The sequence below is a fragment of the Rosa rugosa genome, chromosome 5, assembly GCF_958449725.1.
Source record: "Rosa rugosa chromosome 5, drRosRugo1.1, whole genome shotgun sequence".
NCBI classification, from domain to species: Eukaryota; Viridiplantae; Streptophyta; class Magnoliopsida; order Rosales; family Rosaceae; genus Rosa; species Rosa rugosa.
The window spans coordinates 45,135,684-45,144,452 of NC_084824.1; the positions used below are offsets into that span (position 1 = coordinate 45,135,684).

At 34.6% G+C, this 8,769-nt stretch overlaps 1 long non-coding RNA gene across 8 annotated transcripts; it reads left to right on the plus strand.

Moving 5' to 3' along the window:
• The first annotated feature begins 41 nt into the window (after window positions 1-41).
• Window positions 42-3,903, plus strand: LOC133708047 (uncharacterized). Of its 8 annotated transcripts, XR_009845534.1 has the most exons (6): window positions 42-137; window positions 785-832; window positions 1,912-2,113; window positions 2,182-2,314; window positions 2,854-3,284; window positions 3,428-3,903. It is a non-coding gene; the product is annotated as an uncharacterized LOC133708047 (long non-coding RNA). The 8 variants fall into 8 exon arrangements; XR_009845536.1 differs by lacking the exon at window positions 785-832 and having other exon boundaries at window positions 48-137; XR_009845532.1 differs by having other exon boundaries at window positions 50-832; window positions 2,800-3,284.
• Window positions 3,904-8,769: the final 4,866 nt, after the last annotated feature.

The following is an 8,769-nucleotide window of genomic DNA, read 5'->3' on the forward strand; positions in this document are numbered from 1 at the left end:
AATTTTGTTAATACTTGTTCTGACAAATTCCTTACTCCACCTTCCAGATTCTACTGCTCCACCTCGCTGCAATCTTCCTCAATAGAATATTGTTCGCCTTGCTTTAAAAAAAAGATTGTTCGCCCAAGTGTGCAATGGTGTGTTATAAGCCTATATGACTTGTGCCATGCGTACCACGTGTTTGGGAAAATGCTTATGTTGGGATTTTGCTGAATTTCGATTCTTATGCTTCTATTGATTTACATGTGTACAAGTGTTTACTCTCTTTCTACTTGGCAATAAAGGAAAAAACAAGAACATGATAGAGAAACACAGTGTGATTCATATTGGACCTCTCCTCATTATTGTGCAACTTTGGTCATGCTGGTGCTTTGTTCCAATTGAGAGCTCTGTAGCTTCTTTTCAGTTTTTTTTCTCTCTCAGCTTAATATGTGTTACTGTAATTGCTGATTTGGGATCTTCATTTTTTAGTTGTGTTTTCCCATTATGTCTTTTTGCTTAATTGGCCCCAGGCCTTATTGACTATGAATAAGGCTTTTAGGAGTAACAAATAAGTATATTGATTAAACGTTTGAGTGCTTTTACGAGAAATCATTACCGTGTTTTAAGAGGTTTCTCATCATTTCTGGTGAGTTCCCTTCTTCTCCGTTTCCCACCGAAGCCATGCAAATGGCACCATTTTTGACCTAATAGAGTTGAGTCTGGGGCTTTTACTGCTTTAGTCGATTGCCATTGATTTCAGTTCATACATATAAAGCTGTGGAATTGTTTAATTTTGTTTCAGCCTGAGTGTTTTTGATCATGTCTTGGTGCACGATTGAGTCCAACCCAGGTAAAATTCCAGATGTATTCATCAAATTTTGCGTTTTGCTCAGTTATTAAGTGCCTTGAATATTTTGATATTGGGCTTGCTTGGTCCGTTTGGTGTTGATTTGTATGATGAAATTTTGAGCTTGAATGATTGAGTTAGAAATTTGATATGTTGCTTAACTTTTACTTTTGTAAAATTTGATTCGGGACAGTATGATTGAGTGAGATTTTACCTACAATATATGCTCAATTTTGGATTGCAATGACAACCAAAACAGAGGAAATTGTAATGAAACTACTGAGTTTGAAGTCTGGGTAATAGCTATTAACATATTGGAAGGTGAAATTGTGAGAGGCATTAGTTTTGGGTGTAGAGTGAGAATGGATAGAATTGAGTAGTGGTTAAGATGGATAGCGTACTTAAAATGTTTGCAAGAAATGGATTTTCTTGTATGAATATTGAGCTATTTTTTCATTCCAGAAGTTGGGCTGGCTTATATATATGCTCATTGGTATTTAAAAGAGACACCTAGCTGAAGCATTGTCAGAAGCAATTAGGTTTTAAGCTGATGAACAGTGTTCACCAACTTTAGCTTCTCAAGTTTGTACCTGCTCTTTATTTGCATTGAGAAAGTTTTGTATTATTTGTTGAGTACTTGGGTTTTAATCTGAGGAAGACGAGGATGATATGGGTACTTCTTTTTCATTTCGTGTTTTATTTGAGTTTCTTCTAATTGATTCAAGCCTCAGATGAACAATTGTTTTGATTAAGCAGTTTCTGGGTTGCATTTTATCTTTACCTATTGATTCCTGGAATCTGGATTTTACTTAAATTTGTTGTTTTTTGGGTTTATTTGAGGTAGCTCTGAACTGGGGTTGTCCGTAGTCCGTACTGGTCTTGAATTTTGTATTTGGCAAATATGTGTTGTTTTATATGTGATAAGCTCTGGTAGTGAGTGTAAAGCATGTTCCTTTTGATGTTATCTATTGAATTTGATGAGATCTGAAATAGGAAACTAGAGCTTTCATAATTTTCATCAAGCATAGTGGATTTTGCTTCAATTGATTGTGTTGATCATGAACTGATCGAATTTGTTGCAGCTTTTAAACAGTGAAGCTCATCCAGGGTATCAAGATCGGATGAAGTGGACATCAAGTTTTTGGGGACTACATTTGGGAAGGCCTATACTATACACACCAATGTCTGCATCACAGGAAGTGGAGATGGAAAAAAATTATTGGGAGAGAGATGAAGTTATTTTTGTGGTTTGATCCGATGATTATGCTATAGTAAGGAGATTATGTAAGTTTCTTTATTTATTTTGTTATTTAATTTTGTGATCATAGTTTAACCTCCATTTGTTAATTCAGAATATCAAATTGATCAGTTTATCAAGGACCGAACACAATTTGCCAAGAGCCCTACAAATCATGAAGTTCCGTTTTCCCTGCACAAAGTCTTTATCTTCTCCAGCAGGAATCATCGATGATAGTAACTTAGCTGGTAAGCAGACTTTGCGTTTCGATCATTTTTGGAAGCTTGTCATCTTTTCGATCCTTAGATAGCTCTCATATATCTTTTTTTTTTTTTTTCCTTACCGCTGAAACTTCTTTTAGGTTGGGAATCACCAACCTGGTTTTCATTGTTCTGACTTATGAGATTATGAACAAACGAGTTCTACTTTTGCCATAGATACTTTTTTTCTTTTTGCTTTCTTGAAACTATGATCTATATATGGCTTGGTAAATGTCACTTGACAGAGAAATAATTTAGCAGTTAACAAACCCTCAAATTGATAAATTCATGAGGTACGTGAAAAAGCATACGTCTCTTTCAAACAAATCCTTTCAGTTACATGATTCAAACATGATTTCTGCACCTGCGCCCTTTTCACATTCACATTCTCCTATCAAATTCCACACGTCAAATGTCCTTTATGTTCTGTGATTGGTGGTGTTCTAAGATTTACTAAATTTGTTGTTTCTTAGATGACACGTGGAGCCAAAATATTGTTCTCTTACATGACATATGGTATGGGACAGGATCGGGTATGCAGACAGTATCAGAGGGGATCTCAAGTGGAATCGATGCTTCTGAAGTTTCGTCAGAGCTAAAATCAAATGGACAAGTTGTAGATGAAAGTTTATTCAAAGATAGCAAGATGGATGTGACTGAAGTACAGATGGATGGTTCAAAATATACGTGTTCGATCCTTAAGATCCTATTAGAATAATACCCTTCTCCAGCACTCAACTCCAGCAATTCTCATGTAAGAAACCCAAGAACCAAAGAATTAAAATATCCACTTAAATCTATTACTGAAAGAAGAAAAACAAACATGATGAAGATACGGCAGAAACCCAGGACGTCTTCGTCGGAGGTTTTGCCGTCTCTCCAGTCGAACTGGTTCGGGTCGGTGCCAAATCCCCTGCTTCTCAATCAGATCGCAGATGGTGTTTCTAAGCAACGCAAGGTATTCATCTCTAAACAAAATTGATCGAAAAAGATGAGATTTTGATTTCGGGCTTCTTTTTTTTTCATAGTTATTTTGGTGGTCTTCTTCAACGTTTTTGAAAGTCTTCCTTCTTCCTTGTGATGCAATTGGTGAATATGGAGTGATGGAGTCTAGGGGCCGATCATGAACTTGCACTAGAAACCCAGGCGGATTGCTATTGTGAGAAAATTTCAGAAAAGAAAAGGAAAAAAGAAAGGGAGTTAACGGAGCTAAAGGCGTTAAGTTAATGAGGCAGGTGTCATTATTTTACATAAGAGACAGGTCAACCATCCCCTCATACCGCACCTGATTACTCCCACATAACTTCAATCTAATATTGGCCAAACAGACTCTGTATATATTAAAAAGCAAATGCCAAAGACTGGCATATATAAAAGAGCAGCTTGCAGGTTTTGAAAGAAGAAAATTATAGTGTGGCCGTCTGGAATACGTGTATGTTTTGTTGCTTATGAGACCGAGTCTCGGCAGACATTAAAAAAGACTCGAGGTTGTTCAAGGAAATTAAGAAGCAGATGCAAGAGGGGCTGTCAATTTGTTTACGATGAATTCTTTTATATATTTGCGAGACCTTTGTTCAGATGACACCAAATTAATTTTGGTTGCATTCAATTATTAGGCTGGCCGTGCTAATGACATTTATCATTAAAAATTATTAAACAAGAAAGGGTAGTTGAGTCAACTTATATGGCAAATCTGGTATCGTTTTTCAGGTCAATTCTCCCTAACTTAATTTTTTAACTTTTGATTCCCATGTGGAAATTCCCAGTGTTATCTTGAAATGTCTCTTAAAAATATATATGAACATATGTGAAAAGAAAATAAGGAGCTCTAGAATCAAAAGTGAAATGCAAGTTATAAAGAGACATGTGAAACTACTTGAGAGAGAATGTCAATAATTATTGAAAGCTCGATGAGATTACAATTTAGAGAGATGATATCATTATTTGCTATTACTCTTAACTTGTATGTTCAACTCTATGTTCCCCATGTATCATTCTGGTTGTTTTGATAATATAGGTTGCAGCAAAATTGCATGAAAAATATGAAATTGGCCAAAGCGTTCCCTGTAAATAAAACCAAATAACAGTCTTGGCATTATAAAACTTTCTAGGCCATGTTTACTTGCTGAAGTATGTATGTGTTTCATGAGTAATGCTCATTGAGTCACCTTTTTAGGTAGATAGTTAATGTGAAAAAACCACATCCTTTGTTTTAATAGGTTGGGCTTTATGTCATATCAGTTACCACCTGAGATGAGATGCAGAGATTTCCCAAATGATGGTTCACCCATCATTACTGATGTCTTATTGGTTGTGAGACCAAGTCCAAGCAGATGAATGTTAAAAAGGAGTCAACAACAGCCTATAACTATTGATCAACTACAAGCATCAAGAATGGCATCAAGTTCATCTGTCATTACAGACCACGTGTATTACCGTCTTTTTTTTTCTTTTTCTTTTTTTAATAAAAAATAAAAAATAAAAAAAAATCTTATTTGGTTATATTAAGAGGATTCGAATAATCAAAGTCTTAACTCAATTCTCAACCCTCATTCCTCCTTAAGTCAACCCTAATGACGTCATGCCAAGTCTATTATTGAAATTGGCAAACTATTGCCTTAGTCTTACTTGAATATCTTAAATCTTGAACATATTTGAAAGCAAGATAACAATGTAACTTACGTCAAACATCGATGTCTACTTGTGTGGTTAGAGAAAGTGTTTTCTTTTCTCGTCAATTGCATAGAAACATATCTCTATATCTAAAGAGGGTATGAACTCATTTCTAGTCTCTAGAAACATATTTATTTCATGCATGGTGTTTCTTTGGGGATATGAATAATATTGGGAAATTTTTTTTGACTTTGTTCGGAGGCTTCCCTGGTAGTGTCAGGTTACTATATTACTTGGAGCCTTAATTCTAAGGTTACATTATGTTTGATTAGCCTAGATTTCTTTTGCTTTAGGTTTTTCATTTATGGCTCAATGTTGTCGTAGTCCGGTTGTTCAAGCGAGTCATTTTGTAATATTTTCTTCTTTACATTCAATGGATTGACACCCCCTTTGATATTAAAAAAAAAAAAAAAAACCGTTGCTTAATTCGCCTCATCCACATAAACCATCATAGGTAGAAGTAGCTAGAAAGAAAGAAAGACATACAAGAAACAAGAATCTCGCTGTTGAACTTCGGCAAGTTTTTGGTACACGGGGTGTAACTTCACGTACAGTTGAGATTGAACGATTTTGAGTTATAAATAACTGACCCCACATATGAACGGCTAAGATTGCATATTGTTGTATGTGGATCGCTGTGTATAGAAGAATTTTCAATTGAACTTGGGGATTTCAAAATTCTTTAACATCAAATTAAGACTTAGATGATTCTCATAAAAAATAAAAAATAAAAAATCGCGGCTTGGATGATGAAGAATATCACCGTCATTTGCATCTCCAGCAATGTAAGAATGTTGGACTGAACTTGTCAACAAATTCTTCCATGTGCTGTTGTATACTTAATTGTATTACTTTTGTGTACTCTTACTCCGTCTAATTGTTGTGATTTCACCACATCATACAATGTTCCATGGCTCGAATTCGTAGATAATGCAATTTTTGATAAAAACAGTGAACAAGTTCAAATCTTTCCATTATTCGATGTATAAAACAATCATTAATCACGTTTCATTAATAGATTTCACTTTTTCATCTGATACACTTGATTGCATATCAATAATTATAGAAATTTTTGAATCACCCCTCTGCACATGCAATTGTGTGGAGATATCAAACCAAAGTTTTATGCGAATCAAGTCCCTCTCAGTAGGCAAAGCATGTGAACACTGGCTTTTAAATTGACTAATTAAGTTTGCCATTATAATTAAAATTAAACGGATAAGGTATAAAAACAGATAAGCTGAGGAGACTTCAACAAACAACAAAGTAATCATCGACTTTAAAAAAGAAATCAATAAATTAAAAAGAAGATAAAACTAACTTCAAAAGAATGGTAGATTACCTGTTATCTGTGTTCATATGCGTTGAAGACTTTAAAAGAATGGTACATTAACATAAAAACAAACAAAGAACATTAGTATAATTTAAATGGAGTATTGAGACCATTTACCTCCTCGCCAACTTGTGAATACATATAATGAAGACTTCAAGTATCAAAGCCCCTGCAACCTAGAATCCTCCCTTTTTAATAAACAAGGCCTCGGCTCTATATTCACGTTCATCTGGGCCTATGAAACAGTTCACTAATTAAGCCCCCTATTCTGTCCCAAACTGTTCTATCCCTATTCTGCCCCACCAATATTATTTTGACACCTGTATTCTAATACAACATTAGTCTGACTCTATTTTTTTTTTTTTTGTTCTCTTTTTTTCTCCAACAGAGTTGTACTAGGAAAAACTCAAAGTATTCATTACTCGCCGCTGCGACGCTTGTTCCGAACTCAAAAGAATTCCGGCCGATGCACTATGCAGCCCAGTCGATAACCCGCTCCTCTTTATCTCAATTATCCTAATGTTATACATGCCAATTTGGTTCTCAGTTACAGAGAGAACATGTTATTAATGAATATATATTGAAGTCATCAAGTGCTTCACATACAGAAAGAAAGCACTGATGGGTTTTCAGGGTTGCTTTATATGGCTATTGCTTGTTAAGATCTGGGGTTTTTGTACTCAATTTAATTTGGGTTCACGAGCAATTAATCTGGATCTGTAAATCTGTAATCAAGTATGGGGAAGCAAAACAAGAGAGATCTGGGTTTCAAAAAAAGAAGAAACAGCGAAAAGAACAAAATAAAGAAGAAATATCTATAATCAAATATCAAGTTTTGGGTTTTAACAAAAGAAGAAAGATCTGGGTTTCAGTTATTGAAGAGGGGGGAAAAATCAAAGAAACAACGAAAAGAAATCCTTTAAGGCTCCAGCAAGATTAATCTGGAGATAAAAGAGCTCGAAAATGTCAGCCTTCATTCGGTGGAGAAGAAAGGCGGCCAAATTTAGAGTTAATTTTCTTTGAAAAAATATTGTGACTTAACGGAGTTAAATTTCTGTAAGTGGGTTAACAGGTGTCGTTGTTTAATAAGTGGGACAGAGCTCCCCCATTGCTCTCTCTCTTTGATACAAGAGTATTTCTAAATGTACCCAGCAAATTTCTATATAGATCAAGTAAATTTTTTACCTTCAGTAAAAAAATAGAATTTGTAATTACACCCAGCAACTTTTCCAACAACACCCTTATTTTTAACTCACACCCAGCAAAATCTCACGCTCAATTTGCTTATAAGAGAGTTGATCAGTTTGATACGAGAAGCTTATTTTATTTGTTTGGATGCTTTAACTCATATGCTTGAATGAAGTGGATGGCTTGAGTTCTTTATATTGATTATAATTGAGCCGTGACAATGTTTAGACTTGAGGCTTTGTTTGCATTATTTAGCATTGCATTTGCACTTGAAACAGTAATAAACTCTGATTGAGAACTTGAAAATAGATTTCAATTTTACAGCAATAGGGAATGAGGGATTCAGTTTACATTACAAAACTGATCGATAACATATATGCGCACCAAACTATATCTAGGACTTCAAAGGTGCTTAACATTTTCTGAAGAAAAGATGATAAGACCATCTGCAAAAAGATATGTTTAGAAACAGATCTTATACATATCGAATTAGCCTAAATGCAAACCTGTTTGGTACCTTAAAAAATATGATTGGATCAGATGTGTTTTTTTTTTTTTCGTTTCCGTTGTATTTTCTTTTTGTTTGGTTGAGAAGCTTACAAAAGGTTGTTAATTTGGTTGATCTGGAAAAATTGCTTCATGCCTGACACTATTTAGTCGGCTCATCCCAGACTTCACATCTCTCTTTTCACACTAAAGTCCTTTTTTTAATTAACATAGTCACACACACTTGAGTCTCTGTGCATGTGAACAATTTTAGCTGCTTTCATTTTTTTATTTTTTTGGTTCAAAGACATACAGATCAAGTAATTATATAAAATGGAAATACATCAAGAAAAATAAGACAGAGGCAAACACTCATGGCATTTGTTCCCTTCATATCATATCCCCGTCCTCTAGTACGAGCATTATTTCATTACTTGCTGGGTACAAATACAAAAAAGAGTTGTAAACTTTTTAGTTTCTTTTATTGTTATTTTTATTTACCATGACTATTATGGTCATTTCGTATGAGAATATAAATGTCATTTCATACAAAATTGATTTGTTGGGTCTACATAGAAATTTGCTGGGTATATTTAGAAAGACCCTTGATACAAATGATACCTAAATTACTGGTTCAGCTACCAAGTCAAGGTTTTATGCTAATTAATCTCCTCAATTATATCATTGAGTTAAGTGCTACTGCAGACATAATTTTTTGCCAACACCATATAATACACAGCCATTAAGCATCAAATCCCCGCAA